At 41.6% G+C, this 22,774-nt stretch overlaps 1 non-coding gene across 1 annotated transcript; it reads right to left on the bottom strand.

Moving 5' to 3' along the window:
• Positions 1-400: 400 nt before the first annotated feature.
• On the bottom strand, positions 401-472 carry TRNAY-AUA (transfer RNA tyrosine (anticodon AUA)). The gene has a single exon. It is a non-coding gene; the product is annotated as a tRNA-Tyr (tRNA).
• Positions 473-22,774: the final 22,302 nt, after the last annotated feature.

The following is a 22,774-nucleotide window of genomic DNA, read 5'->3' as shown; positions in this document are numbered from 1 at the left end:
TACTGAAGCCCGTGCACCCTGGAGCCCATGCCTGGCAACAAGGGGGGCCACGGCAATGAGAAGCTGGTGTGCTGCAACAAAGAGCAGCCCCCACTCAACGCAACTAGAGAAAGCCCGGGTACAGCAACAGAGATCCAGCACAGTCAAAAATAAAAATAAATTCATTTTTTAACTATAAAAAAGAGCTTTAATAATCAAGTAAAAACCCTCCCACCCAGTCAAACAAGAAGGGTAGGTCAAGTCCTTAGAAATAGCTACTAAGATTATCATCCTATTTCTTTTTCTAGTCATGTCTGATTCTTTGCTACCCCGTGGACTGTAGCCCACCAGGCTCCTCGGTCCACGGAATTCTCCAGGCAAGAATACTGGAGTGGGTCACCATTTCCTTCTCCAGGGGATCTTCCCAACGCAGGGATCGAACCCGGGTCTCCTGCATTATAGGCAGACGCTTTACCATCTGAGCTACCAGGGAAGCCCAAGATCAAGTTAAAAAACCAAAAAGATGGTTTATCTCTTAGATTCTAACAGGAAGGGCTGAATTCAAACTGACCCTTAGGAAAAGCCATCACGTCCTCTGGGAGCAGCAGGTATGAGGCCTAATGGCCTGTCATAATGAAGGGCCAGTCCCTGATGCGGAAACTAACACCACCATGTGACACAGAGGGATTCATACCACCCCTTCTCAAAAATGGTGGGCAAAGTTTGATGGTTCTTAAAATCATAAATCATAAATCCATCACTGAAGATAGTGAGTGATTTATCCTCATGCCCATTCACTCCCGCGGTGTGAGACCGTGTTATGGAAACCCTTGCGATGGAGGGGACAAAGACAAGGAGGGGCCGTTCCTGCTGCTGAGCCTTTCTCTGCAAACCGACCACTCCTGTAAGTCCCATTTCAATCCAGGAGTGCTCGGCTCGGGAAATAAGCAGCAAATCACAGGAACTAAAAAGAACGAACATACAAGTGACACCAGCCTTCAGGAGAAACACACCTGGCTTCTTCCAGTGCCCAAAAGCCAGGTGAAAATGGAAAAGCCCTATTAAATATTTAGGACACGGAGCCACACAGCTCTGTACATCTCCACATGCAGTAGCACCTGCAAACAAAACCAACTTTTTTTAGTACTCATCCAACGTGATTTATGAAGAAAGTTTTTTTTTTAAGTTCATCAAATATGCTGTATGCTGTGTCCCTGAATTTCTGTAGCACATGGGTAGCTTTTGCAATCTTTTTTTTTTTTTTAAGAAAACTGCTTATTCTATATTTGAGAATATAAAAGTTAAACAATCTATTTTGACATGGCCTTGGGTTCTGCTCGGAAATGGGCCTCTACAGATGGATGCAGTCAAGCAAAACACGCTCAGGAGCAAATTCTAGCTGAGTCACAGGGCTGAGAGTGCCTCATACTCATCCATCCTGTGGTTCCGTTCCCTAAAACCAGCAGTACAAAAGGGGCGAGAGTCCCCTACTCCACAACTACTCCAGATAGACTTCCCAGTGGCTAGGGACAACACTAAGAACCTCTTAACCCCAGACAGAGATTCTTAGGTGAGAGGAACATAATCCCCAACTTAGAGATGGGGCAACTGAGGTCCAAAGTGAATAAGGTTATAAGACCTGGCAAGACAAAGGTCTCGCCCGGGCGGTGGGGGGTGGGTGGGACGCAGATGGTGAATTTCAACAACAACCCAGACCACTCACCTCCAAACGCCACGTTCTCTCCACTGCACCATGCTATTGTTTAAGTCAAAGAAACTATCAATATTTCTCAGGCTGCAGAGCTGCAGATATAAATCTCTCCTCCCATGCCTTAGATAAATTTTAAAACGAAGAGAGTAAATGGCAATGCAAATACTACTATTAGCTATTTATTATGTTGCAAAGCTTGAAAACAGTCAGGAAAATGGAAAAGTTACTTTTCTCCCTACACAAATTTGTTAATGGGTGGCATAATGGGGAGCCCTGTTTGCTGGCACTCTGTGAAACGTCTACAAATTGCTTCTGCAAAGCATTATAGGTTGTCAGACTAATGTAGTTGAAGATAATTTGGCCTTTCAGTGAATTGAACCTCACAGCACGATTATACTCCACAACCAAGTAGAGTGTCACAATTATTCTTTCATGCTGAATTACCATATAATGTCATGAGTCTACCTGTCATAAGTCCTGTAGCCTGGTTTGAATTTTTTCCCTAAATCCATGGTTCATGGCAAAAAAAAATAATAATAATATTTTTTGCTTCTAATGGAAATCTGATTGTTTTTATCAACAATAAATTTCATAGCAAATCAAAGGATATGCTTGGACAAACAATCCGATACTCAAGGTTAAAAAACACACAAATAATAAATTGCTGGTGTGTCATGTTCAATTTTTACTATGGCATTACACTGCAATAACCATAACAGGATCTAAATTGTTGTCAGAACATTAAACAAACCCCCATACTTCACAAAGGCATCCTGTCTGAGTAATTCATACAACGGAAACGACTATCAAATTTTCCACTGTCCCACCACTACACCATACATCAGTGCAATTTTATGTATTTGGACAATTCGTTGAATAAATTACTTCCATCCTGCCTGCTCTTGCCACTTCTGCTAAGAGTCATATCAGTTTTAATTGTCTTTCTGTCTATACGGAGCCATTGTTTTTCTGGCCTTTTCCTGTGCTATTTCCTGAGCACCAAAATAAACTACAAACATCCACCAGAACTGGGGGCAAGGACATACGAGTGCCAGAGAGGGGTGTCCACCACGTGACAGTGGCTGAACGCGTGTTTGGGAGCACGGCACTTCAGGACATTTGGTGGGGACGTGGTGTCTTTTCAACATCATCGCTCTAACTGAATGCTAGAGGCACCCCCAAACCCCACGCTCTACTATTTTCATTTGGTTGTTTACCTTCTTGGTTCCTTACCACATTCAACCTAACACAGGAAATAGGCTCAACCAGGTTCTATGTCTCAATTCCACTTATAGTCAGAATCCCGCTCGCCAGCCAGTTCATGGATAACACTACAAGCCGCTGTCCTTTGATTTGTGACTCCCCAAGCAAGTGACAAGCCCACCTTTCCAGGATGGCTATCTACCTTTCGTCATGTCGAAAGTACAGCTGCAGAACAAGGAACACCATAATGGGAGCAAATAAACTCTGTGTCTACAAGGTGGAGTTAATGACTTTCTATCCTGTGTGCTTCTCCACACCTTCAATAGGAAACTAAATTGACACTGACCAAAGGGAAGCAGATCAATTGGATGCAACTCTGTTTCCTAAGTAAGATCTTCTCAGGTTTGCCTGTGGTTGGCAACAGTGTATTTCTACGGCCAAAGTCAACCTCCTAGGTTAGATAATTTAATGGAAAGAAGCATGAGTGAAAGCCCCTAGGAACTCCAAGCTAACTTGGGTACCACTGTAAAAATCATTCCATCACCCATATTAGCAATGGCTAATAAATAACCACACACTGAAACCTCACCATACTGGATATTTGAAATCTGATGCTGCCAAAGAAACCATTTTATACTGAGCTACTTTTGCCATTTCCAAGAGGGACTGTCTCTAAAACAGATCCACTGTATACTCAACACTGCCCTCCAATATAAAGTTGGGTTTGTGGTTCCAGTTGGCTTGATTTGGCTTCTCGGGGTGATATAAGAGAAGGGGACCCCATTCAGAGAGGTTATCCCTGTCCTTGGGCACCCATGTTAATTCAGTAGCCTCACTGGGTAGTAGAAAGTAACTTTATTTATAACCCCAAAAGCAATAATAAACACAGAACTATGATTTACTCTGAACCTTCCTATTATTAAAACACTTTGTCTTATAGTTTTATTGATTTACAATCTGTCCTACTTACTTTTTTAGCATCTGAAAACAATCAAGGCACAAAGCTGCAAAATGTTTGGACATTAATTGTTAGGAGGCAGCATTTTATTCTAGGCAAGGGGTTTGAGGCCTCGACAGCGATGCATTCTGGTCCTGGAATGATTTATGGTCTTGTAGCAATAACGATGCACCAGGGCCATTAACATATTGGCAGGTCCTAGGATGGATTAGTGGCATTGATTATTTCATGGGCCACTGATACCCATTTGTTACCGGGAGCTCAAAGATGGCCTCTCCCTAACTGAAATCTTTTTATGAGCAGACAGCATTTTAAGTATTAGGAACCTGGGATTTGGGCCATTTTTTATCATCTTGCTGTCGCCTCACCTTAGCATGCAACCAAAAAAAAAAAAAGGTGACAAAAAATTAAAGTTCATTCTTCACTACCAGCCTTAATTCTTCAACTCATCATAACCATGTCTTCTTTAAAAATTAATGATTGCCAGCATTTAGCCACTGGTTGTTGCTATGAAGATCTATGCAAAAAGCAAGGATCCCTATAGAGTCTGTGATATATGGAATACTCTTTATTACTACAATAAAACTTACTGACATTTCAATACTTCTGCAAATAGCATTATAGTATCAATCTTCTGAATTAGGTTGAAAATTAAGTTGTAAATTAAAAGAAAGTGTACTTTGGAATACAACATGATATGTCACCTAGAAAAGGACCTTTGTGCATAACTGAGCCAGGGAACAGAGATGAGCCCAGTGCTGCTCAAACTCTAAAGCCTGATCCAGAAACCCTAATGCTCCGTCACTAGGGACGTTTTCTTTCATTGTAAAAAGTCAAGGGATGTGACAACAGCCTTTTATGAATACAATGAAACACCAAATGTTAATATATTTTTCTCTTTTGCCATATTCTTACCATAAATTTCAAATAGGGCACATGTAGAGTAATAAATTCCTCCTAAAATACACAGAAATTACACATACGCTATGTTTCTAATATGTATATACCCATATAAAAACTGTTTCTGTCTCTGTGCCACCAAATACAAAATTATTCCCATCTCTACCCACTCTAAGCCTGGTCTTCAAAGATGCTCAGAGCACCTGAGTCCCAATACATAATATTGTAATACCCTGCCTAGTTGGTTGCTTCTATCAAAAGCTTTATTCTGGACACTTGAAAACTGAAATCTAGGACATAAGCACATTATGATGGGAAAACACACACCTGGTTTCAGATATCAGCTTAGTGTGATGAGAAAAGCAAAGGTGACTCAGCCATGGTGCAGGACTGCAGAAGGATATGTTGACCTGAGGAGTTGATGGGAGTTTTAGAGATATAATTATAGAGTCAAATATGAACCTAAATTTCTGGAGGATTCAGTTTGAGACACATATTTGACTTATTTCTGTGTGCACATTTGTAGAAATGATCAGAACTAAAGAAACATTCTGTGTAAATGAATAAATGCCCTCTATGATATTAAAAAAAAAAAAAAAGATGCTCAGAGCAGAGTTATCCATGGCATTAAATGAAATTCCCAAATCTTGGATGGCTTTGAAACTATTAAGTTTGAAGACTAATGTCACGCATGCTGTAAATTACAAACAGCCTCATATCAGAGCCCACACGAAGTGATTATGCAAAATACTATGGACTTTCAAACACGTATTTGTTGAAAAGTCAAACATCTTAAATCACTTCAACCTATCTTCCACAGCATTCTCTGTACCCACAATATGAGACAGCACAGTTAAAACAGGCCCATAATTTGAAACATCTTGATGAAAATCCAAACTAATTCCTGCCCACAGTGACTGCCCCCCACCACCATGGTTGCTCATGCTCCTTGGACCATTTCTCTAGACTGGAAGGTCTTTCAGGTGGGCACCTATTTCTCCTAGATTACACTGTCTTCATCTTCCAAGGTCTTCAAACAATAAGCCAGGGTGAGTAAATAGGTTTTTATCTGAGGAACCAACTCTACCCCCCTGGTCATGGCAGGCTGTAATGAGAAGGATTCAGAGGCACAGCTTTGGCTCAACAGGAAAAGATGCCATAATTAATTAGCCACATGGACTGACAGCACAGGAGTGAGAGAGATGGTCCAAATGCTGATAACTAATGACTCTGAACTCGGAAGTCAACACACTATCCTTAACTAACCTGAGGACCAGTCAATTAAGCTGAATACAGACTCCTACTTTGAGAGGATTTTCAATAATAGAATGGGCATAAGAAAACAAACTCATCTTCTCCAAGGGAGTTTTAACCATAGATCAAAGGTCTTTTCAGAACCAACAAGCATCATAAGACCTAATCCAAGTCTTTTATTTCACAGATGGAAAAACCAAGACATGCTGGTAAGTGATTCACATAAGGTCTCATTACTACTGGGGAAGAAACTAAATTCTAGGTTTCCTGCACTCGCATCCTCTCCACTACACCAAATGCTTCCTTTTTGTACCATCTTATTCACTGCTTATTTTTCGTTCCTTCCCCATGTGTATAATTTTCATATTTTACTAAGGTTTCATGTACTATTGCAGACTTCTCAAATTTTGGATTATATGATGAGACATAAACTCAATAATCTATATTACTGCAAATTTTAAGAAAACGATCTTGAAGTATGATGTACGGTAATTGAGGGTTAAGTGGAAAACAACACGAAGAATTTGCCACTTTCCTTGTTAAATTTTGAATCTTATTTTAAATAGAGAAGAAAGATATTGTACATGTATATTTGAGATGTGCAGAGGAATTCTGAGCTTCAGCTTAATTTAAGAGGCCTTTACATTAACCCCCCAACATTAAAATACACAGAGAAAGGAACCCCTTAAGAACCCTCAAATGATCTCTACCATATCCAGCTTACAAATTAATTGGGAAAGTGGACCTTCCATTTCCCTGGGAAAGTCAAGTTCTCAAACACTCTTTACAGCTCTCTGTGATAGAACCCATGTGCTACCCATTCAGACTGAGTAGATCATGGCCTTCCCAGGATAGCAAGGAGATGGAACCAGACCAGAGGGTATCATCACCTTCATTACCTCATCCAGTGATCTGAAAATGCTGTGTGAGAGCCTACGTTCTCCTTCAACATGCAGAAACAGATTCCCAGAAAGGTTCAGACTCCCTGCCTCCAGGGAGAATAATACATGACCTCCTGTAAGAGAACTAGTTTCTCTTCCACTTAAAAAGTTAAAAATTAAATCTCTTTCGGAGATGTACTCCACAACTTGGAAACAATTCTGGGTCACCACTACAAAACCTGAGAAGTTAGCGAAATTCTCTTGCAGATCTAACTTAATTTAAACACACCTAAATGTCAACCTTTTCCTTTTTTTCACTTCCTGGTTAAAATGCAAAGGCACCAGTTACCTTCTCAGGTAAAACCAACCCTATACACTGGTGGCTCAAATGGTAAAGAATCTGCCTGCAATGCAGAAGACCTGGGTTCTATCCCTGGGGCGGGAATATGTCCTGGAGAAGGAAACAGTAACCCACTCCAGTATCCTTGCTTGGAGAATTCCATGGACAGAGGATCTGGGTGGGCTACCGCCCACAGGGTCACAAAGAGTCAGACAGGACTGAATAACTTTCACTTTCACATACATCAGAAGAATATTCTTCTAGCTGCTCTTATTTAGGTAAATAAGGCCAACCCCACAAAGCTCTTCAGATAGATCAATTCATAAATTATTGTTATCTCTACAGTTCCTCTAGACTTGAGCCAAATTTCCTACATTCTTCTTAAACCCAATAGACCAGATGGCATTACAGGGCTGGGTGTTAATTGAAGAATAGCTTAACTGTTTGGACATGTTATGCATCTATTACCCAACTGTCAATCTTGTAATGTTTGCTGTATGACTACATCTTTGGGGAAATGAATGCCAAATGAAAATTTACCCTCCTCTGTTTCTCTTTTTATTCTGTTTGGGCTCTTTCTGATGATTTGTTAGCCTGCTTCACTTTATTCCACAAGCTCAAGTCAGTCACATAACCAAAATTAACAACCAAGACCCAGGATAGGAGCAAATGTTTACTGATGGAGGTATCTGTCCTCTTTGAAATATTTATCCTTTTTGTCAGCAACCACCTATCATAAACATGACTGTTAATCCGGCTGCAGTAATAAAGAACACACAATGATGGGACGGATCCCATCAGTCCCAACAATGCTGATCAGTCTCATATTTCTAAATTCTACTTCTAATTCTTGGTATACTTTTACTAAATACCCACTCTACTTTTACTGTAAAATCTCATTTGGTCATCTAAGACAGAAGTTTTGGATAAGAGTGAAGTGGACTTCTGTCCTGTTTTTGATGGAGAACCAAACAAGGTTCTTGAGAGGTGCTTAATAAACTACATGCAGACTAAACAAGTACGGGTGGGATTTCTCTAGTGGTCCATGGCTAAGACTCTGGGCTTCCACTGCAGGGGGTGCAAGTTCACTCTCTGGTCTAGGAACCAGAATCCTACATGCCACAGCCAATGATAATAACAGTGCGCTGCAAGACGGTTCTGTTTTTCACCCTCCGTGTACATGCCGTGTGCCATATCATCATGCCACACAGGACCTCATAAGGACCGTGGGACATGGACTGAAGTGACAGGGGCCAGTTCTGAACCTGAGCCCTGCACGGACATGCATCTCCTCTGTGAGCCTCCGACATCTGAAATCAGAAAATCTGTGGGTTCCAGACAAAAGAGACACAAGGAGAGCAGCGGACCAGGGCACAGACCTGTTACATGAAGCAGGGCTTCCCCAGTGCATCTGCAGTCTTGAGATGTAGCAATAACTACTCATCACCGAATGCCACCAGGTGTTGAATGATTTGTTGAGAGGAGCATTGTTGCTGTGACGGCTCACATGCAATAGATGGTGCAGTTGAGGTTATAGGGTCATGTTTGACATCCCTGAGCAAAAATGACCATGTATACAGGAAAAGTTTTTTAATTACAATGTGTTCTTTCAAGTTCCTTTAACATATCCTCTAAGAATCTCTCCCTGCCAGCTGAGGACTACATTTTGAAACAATAAAATATTTTGAAAATCTACAGCTTAATTTCTTATCCAATAAGTAGGATGAACCTTGACCTCACCTATCTCAAGTACTGACCTTTACTCTGGGGTCAGAGCACACATGGGCAGGAACTCAACAATAAGGAATGACACTTCCATCATCCCCCATCAGAGGAATTGTTAGCAAGTGCCCATTTCCTACCCACACTCTTCCCTGTGCTGGCCCTTAGGATGAATATGTTCTCTGCTTGGAAGGCCAGCAAGGCAACATCTCATGTTCTTCAGGAAGATAGAACAGTGATCTAAGTTGCCCAGTTGGGTTAGCATGATGAGATACCTCCAGCCACTCATCACCCCGCTTGCCTCCTGACCCACTGGTGCCCCACAAATGGGACACAAATGCAGACCATCCCCACAAGAGCCCAAATGCAGGAGGAAATTCTCTTCCAAAAGCACCTTGATGTGTCACCAAGGTGGCCTCTGCAGCGTGGCAATAAGAGCCACTGCCATTAAAGGCAAGTTTCCGTTTTACATGCTCAGGCCTTCTGAGGCAGGATCCCACAATTCCCCCAGAAGCTTGATTTACCATCTTGTCGCCCTGTTTTTATAGGGCTTGATTCTGCAAATGGAACTGATGGAGACCTCAACCACGAGTCACTGAGTCCTCGGGTGTAACTGCAGATTTACAATGCCTATTGAGTCATTCTGTCACACTCATGTCTTCTCAGTGCGCCCCTGGAGGGGACTCTCTAAGGCTTCAGATGAGATCTATTAGCTGCTTCTCTATCCTCCCCCCTACAAAAAAAAAAAAGATGATTCTCCTCGTCCAAGCCCACTTTCCCTACCCGATAGCTGTCCATCCAAGAAGCCCTGTAAGGACCCAATGACTGATGGTGGGGATGAGACAGTCACATGTGGGAAAGCTCACCTGCAGGGTGGCTGATGAGGTATTGTGGGAGGAGGAAGAGGGGATGAGAAAGGGGAGAAAGAAGAGTGTCCTCTGAGTCACGTTGGTGAGATTTTCCACAGCTAATCACACACAAGATGGATTCACTGCTCACTGTGCTCTGCTTACTCATTTTTCATATTGTACTTTTCACTGATCCATCAGCCCGTCCCACCAAGGTCAAACGAAGGGAATGAGAGCATGCACACCACATGGAAATATAAGCAGAGTCACTCACCTTTTACATGGAGCCAATGAGCTCCTGAAATCACCATTTATGAAGATGGACCTGAGCAGACAGCAGGGGAGGGGGATTCAGTCCCAAACGGAGCACCCATGCTCTCCTTTCCTGTGCATGGAAGACAGATGGAGGCCACGCCCTAGCTTAAACCTAGGCGTGTGCAAGACTTTTAACCCATTATCAGAGTTGAAGTTCCACCTCTGTCCTTTTTAACAGAGTTGAAGAAGGTCTTTCAGACAGCATTTGAACAGATCTTAAATGAAGTGCATTGGACAAAGAACTGTTTCAAGCACCCTCTAGGATGCTTTAGGTTGCAAGTAACAGAATATGAAACAAACAAAAAAACTCGCTTAAACAATAAGGGTTTATTATATAACACCAAAAGAAATACAAAGTAAGATGCTTTCTAAGGTCAAGTCACCAGTTCATGCTATCACCACGGACCCAGGTGCTGCCCATCTTTCTGCTCTACCACCCTCAACACAAAACCTCCCCTCATGGCTTCTGCAATTCCAGGCATCATATGTAGACACAACCACAATTAGTGAAGGCTCTCTCTTTACTATTGACCATAATAAGATCATATGCCCATGCCCAAACCAATCACAGAAGAGGAGAAAAGAGCTGCTAGGACCAATCATGGTTCACTCTGAGACAGGAGGAAGTGCTTTCCATGATAGATCAGGAAGTTCTTCACTGATAGGAAGGGATAACTACATGAACAGGGAGGGCTCTAAGAACAAGTATAAGGGAGGAGTAAGGTGGTCACTGGGGAGGTCACCAATTCGCCCCAGAACAGATTCCATTTCTACCACAAGATTTTGTACTCAGTATTCCCTCTACTTTTCCCACTGTCTTCATGTCTTCCCTCCTAACATATCTAACAAGTCTCTATTCAAATGTTAAGTTATGCAAGAGACCTTCTCTGACCACTTCATCTAATCATTCTCTACTCTCCAGTTTTCTACATAACACTGTATGTGTATATACGTGTATTTATTTACCATCTGCCTTTCCCCTCTAAGGGCTTCCCTTGTGGCTCCACTGGTAAAGAATTCATCTGCAATGAGGGAGACTTGGGTTCGATCCCTGGATTGGAGAATGGAAAGGGGTAGCCTTAAATTGAAGAAAGTGGGGGAAACCACTAAATTTAAGGGACTAGATCTGATGGATAGAGTGCCTGATGAACTATGGATGGAGGTTCATGACATTGTACAGGAGACAGGGAGCAAGACCATCCCCAAGAAAAAGAAATGCAAAAAAGCAAAATGGCTATCTGAGTAGGCCTTACAAATAGCTATGAAAAGAAGAGAAGCGAAAAGCAAAGGAGAAAAGGAAAGATACACCCATTTGAATGCAGAGGTCCAAAGAAGAGCAAGGAGAGTTAAGAAAGCCTTCCTCGATGATCAGTGCAAAGAAATAGAGGAAAACAATAGAATAGGAAAGACTAGAGATCTCCTCAGGAAAATCAGAGATACCAAGGGAACACTTCATGCAAAGATGGGCTCAATAAAGGACAGAAATGGTATGGACCTAACAGAAGCAGAAGTATTAAGAAGAGGTGGCAAGAATACACAGAAGAACTGTACAAAAAAATCTTCATGACCCAGATAATCATGGTGGTGTGATCACTCACCTAGAACCAGACATCCTGGAATGTGAAGTCAAGTAGGCCTTAGGAAGCATCACTATGAACAAAGCTAGTGGAGGTTATAGAATTCCAGTTGAGCTATTTCAGATCCTAAAAGATGATGCTGTGAAAGTGCTGCACTCAATATGTCAGAAAATTTGGAAAACTCAGCAGTGGCCACAGGACTGGAAAAGGTCAGTTTTCATTCCAATCCCAAAGAAAGGCAATGTCAAAGAATGCTCAAACTATCGCACAATTGCACTCATCTCACACGCTAGCAAAGTAATGTTTAAAATTCTCCAAGCCAGGCTTCAGCAATATGTGAACCGTGAACTTCCTGATGTTCAAGCTGGTTTTCGAAAAGGCAGAGGAACCAGAGATCAAATTGCCAACATCCACTGGATCATTGAAAAAGCAAGAGAGTTCCAGAAAAACATCTATTTCTGCTTTACTGACTATGCCAAAGCCTTTGACTATGTGGATCAAAATAAACTGTGGGAAATTCTGAAAGAGATGGGAATACCAGACCACCTGACCTGCCTCTTGAGAAATCTGTATGCAGGTCAGGAAGCAATAGTTAGAACTGGACATGGAAAAACACACTGGTTCCAAATAGGAAAAGGAGTACGTAAAGGCTGTATACTGTCACCCTGCTTATTTAACTTATATGCAGAGTACATCATGAGAAATGCTGGGCTGGAAGAAGCACAAGCTGGGATCAAGATTGCTGGGAGAAATATCAATAACCTCAGATATGCAGATGACACCATCCTTATGGCAGAAAACGAAAAAGAACTAAAGAGCCTCTTGGTGAAAGTGAAAGAGGAGAGTGAAAAAGTTGGCTTAAAGCAAAACATTCAGAAAACAAAGATCATGGCATCTGGTCCCATCACTTCATGGCAAATAGATGGGGAAACAGTGTCAGACTTTATTTTTGGGGGCTCCAAAATCACTGCAGATGGTGACTGCAGCCATGAAATTAAAAGATGCATACTCCTTGGAAGGAAAGTTATAACCAACCTAGACAGCATATTAAAAAGCAGAGACATTACTTTGCCAACAAAGGTCCGTCTAGTCAAGGCTATGGTTTTTCCAGTAGTCATGTATGGATGTGAGAGTTGGACTGTGAAGAACGCTGAGTGCCGAAGAATTGATGCTTTTGAACTGTGGTGTTGGAGAAGACTCTTGAGAGTCCCTTGGACTGCAAAGAGATCCAACCAGTCCATCCTAAAGGAGATCAGTCCTGGGTGTTCATTAGAAGGACTGATGCTGAAGCTGAAACTCCAATACTTTGGCTACCTCATGTGAAGAGCTGACTCATTGGAAAAAGACTCTGATGCTGGGAGGGATTGGGGGCAGGAGGAGAAGGGGACGACAGAGGATGAGATGGTTGGATGGCATCACTGACACAATGGACATGAGTTTGAGTGAACTCCGGGAGTTGGTGATGGACAGGGAGGCCTGGCGTGCTGCAGTCCATGGGGCCGCAAAGAATCAGACACGACTGAGCGACTGAACTGAACTGAACCCACTCAAGCATTCTGGCCTGGAGAATTCCAGGCCAGACTGTATAGTCCATGGGGTCACAAGGAGCTGGACACGACTGAGCAGCTTTCACTGCTTTAGAACTATCGTATCTCAATGCCAGAAGAAACGTCTCCAAATGTTAAGCCATCGAGTAGTGAGGGAACCATTGCTGGGGACACACAGAGGTTTGGAGGCTGAGGGTCTCCGTGGCACCTACTAGAGTCAGAGTAACTCCACTGTTAAGGTTTTGCATCAGCTATTTTTTTTAAAGCAAGTTCTTCTGCAGATAGTTGAACTAGTCTAACTCCATTCCTCTCATAGAAAAGGATATTAAGGCTTAGATATGTCAAGTGACTAGCATCCTTCACAATTCTCTGCCCTATGGTGTTTTTCATATCCCTTTACTGGCAGCCACACCATCAGGCTCAGTTCTATCAGTGAGCTCAGACCCATGGGAGAAGGATAAGGAGGCTTTATCTTGTTCAGCTGAGCTTTATTCAACTTTTTAGGGTGTGACAGAGTGATGTGTTCGTGCTTAATAGCAGACAGTTGCATATCTACTGCCATTCACTTTCCCCAAATGCCTAGTCATGTAGAAAATGTCAGAAACTGCCCACTGGAGAGTGTTCTGCTACAAACTTCTTAGTACTGGTGAATTGAGGAATAGGTCTATAATGGTACACGTTCTACTGGTCCATTACTGGGAAGGTCAAGCAATTCTGGAACTTGACTTTTTCAGTTTTAAAAAAGAATGTTGAGTGAGTCAAGACCTAAGAGTTCTTAGAGCTCTATCTAGTTTGGGTTCAAGGAAAACACAATGGAAAAGAGTAACATGAGTTTGTCACATTGAAATCACTGCTATTAGGAAATCATGTGGGGTTTGGATCATCAGGCTTCATGAGAGAAGTGAAATTTGAGCTCCCCCTTGAAGACAGGGGGCTTCCCTTGTGGCTCAGCTGGTAAAGAATTCACCTGCAATGCGGGAGACCTGGGTTCGATACCTGGATAGGGAAGATCCCCTGGGGAAGGGAAAGGCTACCCACTCCAGTGTTCTGGCCCGGAGAATTCCATAGACTGTATAGTCTATGGGGTCGCAAAGAGTCGGAGACGACTGAGTGATTTTCACTTTCACTTTGAAAACAGGATTTAAATAAGCAGAGGAAAAATGGGGCGAGCATTCCATGAGGGGGATGGTGTGAGAAAAAAGATGGGGGCAGGGAAACAGAAGAGTAAGGGGACTTGTTTCACCGGTGTGATACAGTAGAGAAGTAAGACTAATAATACTAATGACATTGAAATATTGCAATAACTTAATGAACTTATACTCTCTAAGGGTCTAGGAAAAAGTCACTCTTATAGGGCAGAACTGGTATTCTGAAATCACTTAAATCAAGTGTTCATAAACCAGGAATAGATGGATAGATGCACAGATGGATGAATGGAAGGGAGGAAGAAAAGGCAATTTAAATTTAATTTAAAAAATAATAACCAAATTGTCGTTGGGATTGACATATATACACTACTGATGCTGTGTATAAAATAGATAACTAACGAGAACCTACTTTACAGCACAGGGAAGTCTACTCAATGCTCTATGGTGACCTAAATGGGAAGAAAATCCAAAAAAGAGGGGAGATATATATATACACACACACACACACATATATATATACACACACGTACAGCTGATTCACTTTGCTGTACAGTAGAAACTAACATACATTGTAAAGCAACGATACTCCAATAAAATTTTAAAATAATAGCAATAATAATAAAATTGTCATCAATTGAAAATTAGATCAAAGTTCATCACAGCTCTGTTTATACGGGGGGCTGGGGTGGGGAAGTAACCTACGCTGCCAACAATAAGGGACTTGCAAAGGAAACCTGGACAAATGAGCTGTGCTCCAATAACCACGTTTCAGAAGGATTAAGACATGAGAATATGCTCAAAAACATATTGATACTGGCAAAAAACAATCAGGAAACGATCCTAGTTTTCAATTATGTAATGTGTACTTGTTTTTTTCTAAAAAGACTGAAAGGTATACAACAAAATATTAGCAATGGTTAATTTCCGGGTGGTGAAATCACAGATAATTCTTTTCTTCAGAATTTTTTTTTCAAACTTTCTACAGTCAACATGTATTTTATGTAGGACTGGGCGGGGGGATTGAAATAAATTGAGAGGTATAAAACAAAACTGAGTGAGCCTTCTTTTGTTTATTGCTAATCCAACTTTAAGGTTCAAAAGTCAGGATATTTAGAGGGATGCATCAGAAATATCCAAATGAACTCCAAAGGGACACAGAGGGAAAGGTATCACGTCTGTGGCCCACCTCGCAGAATTCTTGGCAGAAATCTCACCCTATCCTCCTCTATCAGAATCTCTGAGGAGATGGGGCTCAGGCTCCTATAGCCTGCTTCTAGGAAGCGCAGGTGTAGTGATTCTTAGGACATGTGCTGAAAACCATGGAAGCCACAAAACTCAGAATAATGGCAAAAAGAAAGCAATTCCCCTCAGTCTGCCTTTACCAATCAGGGATCCACATGAAAAAGGAGTTACCATTCTTCTTTTCCAAAAATTTCCCAGAGTTATCTCAGAGGTTCCAGCTTTTTTTAAATCACAAAAAGAAATCAGGACCCGCTATAACCTGTTGCCGTAAGCTGTATCTCCAGGCCACATGTGAGCCACCTTCAGTAAACTTAATTTTATCACTTGTCACATTTTTTTCAACCTTTGAAAAATTACTCAATACCAGGATTAATACGTGACATAATCTCCAAATGGTTAGTCAGCTCTGAGCTCCTATTATTCCAAAACGATGCCGAGTGCGCACCTCCCAGCGCTGCAGCTTCCAGGCAACCACAGCCTTTAGTCTGCACAAGCAATGAACACGAGGACAAATCTACTTTTAAATAGTGAAAAGACAGATAATTCATGCCATACGTGAAAACATGTCTCACGGACCTCTGTGCAACAGACAACTTATTAATTTCATCTTTTGAAAACTCTTATTCATCATTTCTACCAAGTCAACAGCCTTCTCCCAAAACCTTGCTTTAATTGTGAAGGCAGCTGACACTGAACTCTGGAGTCCTTCAAGGGCCAGAGGTTCTCAAACTCTGTTGCCACTTCATATGTTTTAGTCTTTGTGGAATTGGAGGAGAGAGATAGATGGGACTTCGGAAGTATGTCACAGAAAGAGATCTGCCTCAAAACTACATGTGTAGACATGTAAATTTGCATATTTAAGGGGGAAAACTGCAATATACAGCCAAAAAATGCAAAGACTATTTGTCTTCCCAGGCCATTTCTTTGAAAGGAGATGGAGGAAGAGAGGGAGGTAAAGAGGGAGGGGGAGAAAGATAAAAACTTTTTCATGGAAAGTGGATAAAGGAACTATGAGACCCAACAACACTGATTCTGAAATACAGGTTCCTTCAATGTATCTCAAAATAAAAAAGAGATTTCCTGTAAAGCCCCAGGTTCCTTGAATGTACCAGAAATATAGTGGCTTATCTTGTAACTGCCACACTTAAGGCTGGATTGCCTTAATTTTGGAATAAGTCACCTTTTCACTTTCCCAACAATTTGCATGTGTCTGTGTGTAGGTTTCTTTTGGAATTTTCATTTCACAAATTCTTATCCAAGATTCCTAAATCAACTGGTCTCGGAAAATTATTTTCTTTATTCACACAAGGAAACAAAATCCTAAATATACATTTGAGTATGATATTCAATTACAGTAAATAGATTTACCTTCTATTGCTTCATATAATCACTGATGGCATTATATTTTTTAAAAACCTCAAATAGCTTTTTTCTCACAGACACTTATTTTTTGAAATGATGATTTGTAAACTGTAAACCTACTGTAACATACGCAACACTATACATTGTTTTCTTAGGGGGGAAGATAACATTTTTTTTCTCTCTCAGTTTTTTTCTTATTTTTTTTTTAACTTGAATTTATTGTGGTAGAAACATTTCACATGAGATTCACCTTCTTAATAAATTCTTTTTTACCTAATATAACATATTTGGGGGCTGGGTTGGAGCATATTTTCCACTTTAAAGTAAAATGTGACAAGCATTAAATATTGAGTCCCTCATTAATATATACAGACAGGATAAAGGTAGAAAGCCACCAAGTTTTTCCTGCACAAAGAATTTCCTGCACATCCATTATCATCACTACCACAAGCCTTCATGAAACAACAATAGATCTCCTTCTAGAAACATCAGTCTCAAAAGGAGCAGGTAAATATTATTATTTACTACACTAAGGCAACAGTAACTGATTAAGGTAAATTTAGTGGAAACATTAAAATGATGGCAGGAGAAGAAAATTTATTCTGCAGGAACACTGTGTGAACTTATTGGAAATAATCAGTCACTCAGTTTGAATTAAATGAGTGTGAGTGAATACAGTTGTGGGGAGGGTGGGGGGCGGTGGGCTTAGGAGGGACAGTAATAGAGGGAGGTTCAAAGAGAAAGCCTGGCACACACTAGCTGGAATCTACCAGGTCCCTCTGCCGAGGCTGGTAGAGAAATCTGCAAAATGCAAACAATCCTTGGGTGTTCAGGTAGCAGTAAGTAAATTGCTGTGGGAGCTGAGGGCGGCCATCCTTCAGCAAGCAATTCCTCTCTGTCTTTCATTCTGTTTGTCTGTGTTAAATTCCCCCTCTGCCCTCATCCATTCTCACATCCAGTTGCTCGCTTTGTCCATCCATCAATCCCCTCACTTTGTCAGTGCTGACTTCATCCCGGCGCTCGCCTTCGCCATCGTGGCGCAGCCATCCTGAGGCCGCGGGAGAGTCCCCGCCCGCTGCCTCCTCCCCGCTTGGCGTTCTGCTGACGGAGAGCCCGGCGGCGGCTTGTCGTTTTCTATTGCCCAGGCCAGCAAAAACACTAATACTCAACCTGATTCCTATCGTCCTGCTTTTCACCTTTTCTATTGCGGGGAAATGGAAGCGAGAAAGACGCAAGGAGAGAGAAACGGTGGGGAGGAAAGAAACGGAGTATTGGGGAGGGGGTGGATAGTGGAGAGAGATGTTTGCTGAATTTTCTAGAACAATTTGCACACCAGTCAGGTGGAGGCTCAATCCAGCTTCCTGTACTGCACATCAATAGAAATCACAGGGAGAAAATGTAGCACTAATTAAGGGTTGATAAGCTGTAGTCAAGTGCAGTTTGGGGGGAAAAAAAAAAAAAAAACAAACAGCAGACAGCCCAGGCCTGCGCAGCCACCACTCAGTACGGCACTTTTATCACTAGCTTAGGATGGAAATTCGGCAGTGCCCTGTTTATTTTTTTTAATGGTTTTACCTTCACAATCAAACAGACAGGCTGGGAGAAAAATATTAGATGATCATTTTTATTCAAAAGATCATTCGCAAAACATTTTGGGGGGAGCTTAGAAAAGAGGAAAATAGTTACCTAGCAACAAAACTATTTTAAAAAACATTCTTCTATTGCCTATTGCCTGATTGTGTGCTCCTAATTCAAAGGTGTATGAATTCAGAGCACTTGCCAAATTAATAAAATATTTCTTCCTTGAATTCTTAATTCTTCATTTTCCCTCCTTAACAAACTTTGCAATCAGCTGTAATTGGGATGATAAAGATTTAAATTTAAAAAAAAACACATTTCTTTAAATTTTACTTGGAGTGGGAAACACAATTTCACTTGAAATACAAGCAATAAAATTAGTAAAACTATGCATACAACCGTGTTTACAAATGACTTTACAGTAAAGGACCTCAGTGGGGTAGGTTTTTCTATATAGGGTTCTAAACAGTGAACTCTAACTGGTGGTAGTCATAACTAGCGTTTGGGAGGTCTTGCTACCTAAATGGCATTTTCATCTATGATATTTAACTCTTGCAACAATTCATTCTCCAGGGACTAGTGCCTGCTTTTTCAGAACTGAGAAAGCTGAGCCCCAGCATTTCAGTAGCTTTCCCCAAATCCTATCACAGCAAAGAAAGGGCAATGGGACTTAAAATTCCAACTCTGTCCAGCAGCTGGGTACATAGCATCGTCTAGCCCCAAAGCTTCTTTCTAATTAAAGGAAAAAAAAAGCCTGAAAGATTCCCTGGGATAAAAATGACTGAACTGAATCAGTTTCTGTATTCAAAGTACAACCACAAAACATTGAGATTGACATTCTAATATATTATCCCAAATTCTTACTCAGGAAGGCTCTTTACTTTCTTATTGAATGAAATAGACCACCTTTGCAAACAAACCAAGAGAAGTTTCCAGAAGATGCTTAGAAATGACAGTGTCTTAGGAATAAACGTGCTGCCTTGCAAGACAGCAACTTTGAAGAGCTGAGCACTGGCTGTACATTTTAAGTTCTGGTGTGCAGGTTAGTAAACGCATCAAAGCACCCTGTGGTCACACTTCGTATCAGTGAGGATTTGGGAGGCAAGCTGCAAGTTACCACCCCAGGCAGGTGAAACCACAGGATGAAGAGCAGAAAGGAGCACGGGCAAGCCAGTGAGACCTCCCTGTGTTTCCATCTTACTCACTCTGCGATGTCACCACACATCGAATCCAAACCTTTGCCCACAGCTCCTGCCTCATTCCTTTTGTTTCTCCCACATGCCCAGATGGGCTTTGGCTGTGACAGAGAGACCAGGGGAAGGAAAAAAAAAAAAAAGGCAGTAGCAAAAAAGTCTCCTCTGCCGTGCTACTATACACATCAGACATCTCTAATTAGACAGCAACAAAATTTTATTAATAGGATGGACATTATAGAATGAGCTTGTTATAAATGGGCCCTGTCAGGGCCTTATTCAGCTACCAAATGAGTATTCTCAGTTCAGTGCTCTCATCTGAGGCATCACGCCTAGTGCTGGATAACAAATGATTGCTATTAACCGTATTGTTAGTAATGATGGCTGAAAACAAACAAAAACCCATAAATAACAGTCTACAGAAAAATTAACCCATAAACTTGATAGATATCCAGCTGAGAAATAATAAATGACACTTTGGGGCCTGCTGGGAGAAGCTAGTGGTTTTTGTTTTCCTCTCTGTCATTAACACATTTTCTGTGCTAAAAATTAGATTCTGATATATAATTATCAACGCTCCCAGATATTAATTCTGCTATTGCTCCCTCGGTTTCTCTTCTGGCTGGGCTATAATGTTATTCACAGATTACTCTGAGAAAACACATCAAACACTTAACAGAACAGGTCAAAGTGACAAGCAGCTTCTGCTGACAACACCAACCTGCACTGTCTTCTTTTTTTTTTTAAACAGGGACACAAAACAAATTCCTCATATTAATTAACTAGGGTTTCCTTCCAGCCACAACAGGCCGGTACAGTGGGATGTGGGCTACACAAATTCCCCACTTCTCTAATGAAGGCAGCCAAGGGAAGCGAGGAGTGACAAAATTATCCTGCATTTATGGCATTCAAATCCACATTCATTAATGTCTTTCAGAGAGGAGGCAGGGTTCAAAACAACTTTCCAACCTCTCTCACCTTACCTTCAGCCCCTTCCTCTTAAAGAGCTGCGTGGAAGGGCAAGGAAACACACACACACACAATTAAGCAGGTAAGCATGAAACCTTTCTCAAAAGGAGCCAGAATTTCAATCCCAGAGCCTGAATTAGCACTGCCGCCGAGAAGGACTAACTTCCCTAACGTTACGACTTCTGCACAATTAATTGACCTTGACTGGAATACACTCTCACCTGTCAATGGCTTATATTTGTCAGGAAGCACCAAGAAAAGTGAAATTCACTAGGCTCCTCCATGGACCGACCCATATCCTATAAGCAGACAAAGACAAACACATATACACCCCACCCCCTCGCATTCTCATGCACACATCTCCTCATCACCAGGACTGACGTTATCAATTCAGGCTACTCTAAGAATTTCTTCTACTGCTATCTCTCTGAAAATATAATTGCAAAGAAAATAACTGGGGGAAACTTTATTTTTTTATTAAAACATTCAAGTGTCTGATTTAGAGAATGCATGTAATTGTTAAGTTTGGTTAAAAATAAAATGATGAAATTTAAGATGAAAGACTCAAAGCATGCCTGTGGGATGGGGGGTGGGTGTGTGGATGCAAATAGGTGAATACATAAGCAAGTATATGATCCATTCCCTAAGCCTGTCCTACTACAGGGGAAGAGAGGCAAGGACTTCCTATCCTTAAGTAAATTCCTTCCATAACAAGCTCCTTTTTCAGTTAGCACAACTGAACATAAAAACAGGAAAATTCTTTAAAATTATGCCATATGACCAAGCCTCTGAAATACAGAAACAAAAATAGGGGGGGATGCAGTATGGGGAGAATGACTACAGAAATGAGAGCACGGATGAAAATAAAGAATGCTCAGAGCTGCTACTGCGTGAAAAGCAGAAAAATGTGCTACCCATTTAGAAAACCTTGCTAATTTCAAACAGTGGTGAGATGCTCTCTCTTTCCTCTCAAGCTCCATCAAGGACTTAGGCCAGCCAATCACCTAAATAATATTTTTGAGATGGCATTTAAAAAACAAACAAACGCTCTCCCATCTCGCATGTGGTGTTTTTAACCCCCACACCTCATCCCCGTGATCCCACTGCCTTGATGACAGCAGCCTCGACTGCAAACCCCTCACCTCGCATGCACTCCATTTTCTCAGTATCTGACATCGCAATATTAAATAACTATAAAACTAGAAAGCCAAAATAACTAAATCACCTGGCAGCCAATTTCTGAGAGTTAAACCACAAACCCGGAAAATGGTGGAGTGTGTTGAAATAATGTAAAGGAAACCCATAAATTCAAACTTTATGTTCTGTAAAGAACAAATATGAAAAAGGCATCAAAATAATGAAAGATTGTTTATGTATTCTGGCATGAAATGGGAACGTGTTATGAGAGAGAGCAGTGGTGGAGACAGATCGACGGAGCTGACAGTGTGGTATTCATCCTGCGCCGCGCAGCAGACGTCCCGCTAGTGGCAGGAGACAGCGCAATAAATCAAGGGCTCTCGAAGCTGTACCTACAGCTTATTACATCCAAGATGACAAATAAATAATAATCCCTGTCAGAGCGGCCCTTTGCTCAAGGATTGAGCCTGAAACCTTTGGCTCATCACTCCTCATCTTAAGTGAAAACACTAGAACTAGGGAATTGGAGGCCACGCTTTGCTAAGCTCATGAAACACAAAGCGAGCGGGACCTGGGAACTAAGACTGAACAAGAAAGGTCAAGAAAGAGGGAAGGATAAACATTTAAATAATCCTGACCAAGAGGGGGCAAAGCGTCTGAATGAATGTGGTAGGTTAACACATCCTAATCATCGGGGCAAGGAAAAAAAAAATCCAGAAAATGATCTCTTGTCCCCACCCTTAACTGGGAGAAATATCAAGTTTAGGTTAAAGGTGGTATCAAGAAGCAAAGGGCAGGGTCATAGAGGTGCCAGGACCTCAGCACCAGCGGCCACTACCCCAAGCCCCTCCCCACAGTGTCCCGCTCCCACCTTCTTTCAGATCCAAGCAAGTGTTGGAAAACCTTCCCC

This window comes from Bos taurus, chromosome 28 (genome assembly GCF_002263795.3).
Source record: "Bos taurus isolate L1 Dominette 01449 registration number 42190680 breed Hereford chromosome 28, ARS-UCD2.0, whole genome shotgun sequence".
In the NCBI taxonomy this organism is placed as follows: domain Eukaryota; kingdom Metazoa; phylum Chordata; class Mammalia; order Artiodactyla; family Bovidae; genus Bos; species Bos taurus.
Note: the sequence above shows the minus strand (reverse complement) of the source record. Positions and strands in the feature narration are given on the sequence as shown.